At 52.2% G+C, this 4,223-nt stretch overlaps 1 pseudogene; it reads left to right on the top strand.

The window, feature by feature from the left end:
* Window positions 1-684: 684 nt before the first annotated feature.
* On the top strand, window positions 685-3,041 carry LOC111969581 (sodium/calcium exchanger 1-like; annotated as a pseudogene).
* The last annotated feature ends 1,182 nt before the right edge of the window (window positions 3,042-4,223 follow it).

Here is a 4,223-nt window from a genome sequence, read left to right as displayed (position 1 = left end):
GGTGAACAGGGAGTACAGGAGGGGCTGAGCACGCACCATTGTGGGGCCTCAGTGTTGAGGATCAGCAGAGTGGAGATGTTGTTTCCTACCTTCACCACCTGGGGGCGGCCCGTCAGGAAGTCCAGGACCAAATTACACAGGGCGGGGTCGAGATCCAGGGTCTCAAGCTTAATGATGAGTTTGGAGGGTACTATGGTGTTGAATGCTGAGCTGTAGTCAATGAACAGCATTCTTACATTCCTCTTGTCCAGATGGGATAGGGCAGTGTGATGGCGATTGCATCTTCGGTGGACCTATTGGGGCGGAAAGCAAATTGAAGTGAGTCTAGGGTGACAGGTAGGGTAGAGGTGATATGATCCTTGACTAGTCTCTCAAAGCACTTCATGATGACAAAAGTGACTGGTACGGGGCGATAGTCATTTAGTTCAGTTACCTTTGCTTTCTTGGGAATAGGAACAATGGTGGTCATCTTGAAGCATGTAGGGACAGCAGACTGGGATAGGGATTGATTGAATATGTCCGTAAACACAACAGCCAGCTGGTATGCGCATGTTTTGAGGACACGGCTAGGGATGCCGTCTGAGCCGGCAGCCTTGCGAGGGTTAACACGTTTAAATATTTTATTCACGTCGGCCACAGAGAAGGAGAGCCCACAGTCTTTGGTAGCGGGCCGCATCGGTGGCATTGTATTATCCTCAAAGCGGGCAAAGAAGGTGTTTAGTTTGTCTGGAAGTAAGACGCCGATTTTCGCGACGGGGCTGGTTTTCTGTTCGTAATCCATGTAATACTAATGATCAATATTGTGTTTGTGCTAGTGTTGTCTGTAAGTCACTACACTTCTTCCCTTGTGTCTTCCAGAGGTGTCTGTTGAGACGTTAGACGTGAAGTGGATTGATCTCTGAAGCCAGCTGACTCGAATGTCCGGACGCCGGCATGTTACACACCCACATTCTGAGCCTTGCCTACCCCTCCTCCTCCTCCTCCAGCCTCTCCACCTCCCTCTTACTCCTCTTCCTCCTGGGGCTTACCCACCTCTCTCAGGCTAGCTCAGACCATGCAGCACCCAGCAGCCCGCCCAGCAACTGCTCCGATGGAGACCCCTGCTCTGAGGGCGTGGTCCTGCCCATGTGGAACCCTCAGAACCCGTCGGTGGGTGACAAGGTGGCACGGGCCATCGTCTACTTCGTGGCCCTCATCTACATGTTCCTGGGAATGTCCATTATCGCCGACCGCTTCATGTCTTCTATTGAGGTCATCACCTCTCAGGAGAAAGAGATCACCATCAAGAAGCCCAACGGAGAGACCACCACAGCCACTGTACGCATCTGGAACGAGACCGTATCCAACCTTGACCCTGATGGCCCTAGGCTCATCTGCCCCAGAGATCCTGCTGTCTGTCATCGAGGTGTGTGGCCACTCGTTGTTGAGGCAGGCTCCCTGGGCCCAGCACCATTGTGGGCAGCCAGCATTCAACATGAATTTCTCATCATCGCCTCTGCGTGCACGTGGTGCCAGAGAACGAGACACGCAGGATCAAGCACCTGAGGGTGTTCTTTGTCACGGCAACCTGGAGCATCTTCGCCTACATCTTGGCTCTACCTGATCCTGGCTGTCATCTCCCCGGGGAGGTGGAGGTGTGGGGAGGGCCGTGCTCACATTCATGTTCTTCCCCATCTGCTGTGTGTTCAGGCCTGGTCGCCGGACCGACGCCTGCTCTTTCTACAAGTACATCCACAAGCGTTACCGTGTCGACAAGGCCCGCCCGGCATCATCATCGAGACAGAGGGGGACAGCATGTTCACCAAGATGGATGGTGGAGATGGACGGCCAGGGGGCAACTCCCACCCCCACCCCAAGGATGCTGCCTGGACAGCATGCTGGAGGGGTGGAGGAGGGTGGAGGACTGAACTCAGAAGAGGATGAAGGCCGGGAGGACATGGCCCGCACCCTGAAGGAGCTGAAACAGACGGCCACCCAGAGAAGGACACAGAGCAGACTGATTGAGATGGCCCAACTACCAGGTTCTGGTCCAGCAGCAGAAGAGCAGGGCCTTCTACCGCATCCAGGCCACACGCATGATGATCGGTGGCTGGGAACATCCTGAAGAAAGCATGCTCGCCGACCAGCAGGAAGGTGGTGAGCTGCCATGAGGCCCAGCGCGACAGGAGGAGGACCCCCAACACCAATCTACCTGCAGTTTGAACCCTCCACTACCAAGTGCTCGAGAACTGTAGCTCGCTCAAGCTGTCTGTTGCGGCGCCATGTGGGTGGCGTGGCGAAAGCGGCTGACAGCAAGGTCAGTGGGGAGAACACTACTCATATTTGTCTTTGTGATTATTTGTACTGTATAATGGAAAGATTATTGTGTGTGAAAAGTCACTCAAGCTAAATGTAATAATGGGAAAGGTTTTTTAATGAGATAAGGTCGAGCCAGGGGGCCATTTTCTCCAGTAATTACTCCTGTCTAGTGAATATAATTGAATCGTCATTGAGTTGGTTTTGTTCCTGCCGTCACCTCAGGTGGACTACCGGACAGAGGATGGAACGGCCAACGCCGGCTCAGACTATGAATTTGCTGAGGGCCACGCTGGTCTTCAAACCCGGTGAGACGCTGAAGGAGCTGACAGTGGGGGTTATTGATGACGACATCTTGAAGAGGACGAGCACTTCTACGTGCACCTCAGCAACCCTCGCATCGTCCACCGTGCCGAGGTGGCCATCCTGGAGCCCAGACCATCACCACCACCAAGCAGTATGAGGAACCTCTTCCCCCACGTATCCCCCAAGGCCCGCCCTGAGGCAACGCCCACACTGCCACGGTAACCATCTATGGACGACGACCACGCAGGCATCTTCACGTTTGAATAGAGTCTATGAGGGTGAGCGAGACGTGGGCACCATGCAGGTAAAGTGCACCGGATGTCGCGGGCCAGGGTAAAGTGGCCATCCCTACCACACCCTGGAGGGCCCGCCAAGGCTGGGGAGGACTACGAGGAGGTGGCTGCGGCAAACTGGAGTTCCAGAACGACGAGACCATGTGAGTTAACACCACTTCGCTGTCGTGTACGCTGCTCTGCTGCTGATGGCTTGTGTGTTGCGTTACAGTATGATATTATATGGCCCGCATTTGTAATGGTATAGAATATGGGTATTCCACTCTTACCCTACGAGGACCAGAGCCTGCCTGGTTTCTGTTCTACCTGAATCATTAATTGCACCCACCTGGTGTCCCAGCTCTAAAGTCAGTCCCTGATTGGAAGGGAACAATGAAAAAATTTTGTGAAACGGCTTCTAGGTCCAGAGTTGAGTTTTGAGGGTATAGCATTTTTAGCCAGAATTTGAGAGGAAGAGGAGAGAGCCGTAGAGAGGGGATAAACAGCAGGAGATCTAACAGTGGGGCTGCCGGGGTGTGGGGGACAGAGAGAGAGAGGAAATGGGTAGGGATGAAAGGCGAAGAAAACATATAGCCTATATTAGAAACACTGTCGTTTCTATGGGAGTTCAGCAATTCGTAATGGATAAAGCAATGTGGTGGCATTGGATTTTCGCCATTTTCATAGAGAAGGCAATATAAGTGAAAATGAAAGAGAGACCATAAAAAATAAACTAAGAATTAATATTGCCCTGAAAAGGCTGTAGTCAAATATTGATAAATGATGCTAAAATAAAAATAGTGACGACTGATTGAAGGAAGGAAAGTGGCTTAGAAAATGAAAAGGGTTTGTGGTGATGGCTGATGATTTGAGTGATAATTTAGATAGAGAAAAATTAAGATGATTTCGATGGCTAGAGAGGCATAAGAGGCGGCAGAGAGTTAGAGAGAGGATGAGAGTGCAAAGCAGTGTGTTTTAGCATTCATCTCTCACTGTAGGCAGGGTTTTTGGCTACTGATGAGGCAGAGAGCCTCAGAGAGTGGTGTTGGTGGGGCGCTGCTTCATGCAAATGTGTGACGAGAAAAAGCCGATGGTAATCATGGCTGGAAAAAAGTGCTAGTGCGTATACGTGTGTTAATGGGTGGCGTGGAGGCGAAACAGGTGCATGTGTTGTCTATTCTTTCCTGGAGTGTGTGTGTGTGTGTGTGTGTGTGTGTGTGTGTGTGCTTGTGCCGTGCGTGCGTGCGTAGCGTGCGTGCGTGCGTAATGCGTTGCGTGCGGCTGCGTGCTCGTGCGTGCGTGCGTGCGGGTTCGGATTGGGTGGTTGGTTGGTGCTTTGATCTCTCTCTT

This window comes from Salvelinus sp. IW2-2015, linkage group LG10 (genome assembly GCF_002910315.2).
Source record: "Salvelinus sp. IW2-2015 linkage group LG10, ASM291031v2, whole genome shotgun sequence".
In the NCBI taxonomy this organism is placed as follows: domain Eukaryota; kingdom Metazoa; phylum Chordata; class Actinopteri; order Salmoniformes; family Salmonidae; genus Salvelinus; species Salvelinus sp. IW2-2015.
The sequence above is the reverse complement of the archived record's forward strand: the minus strand, read 5'-3'. Positions and strand labels throughout refer to the sequence as shown.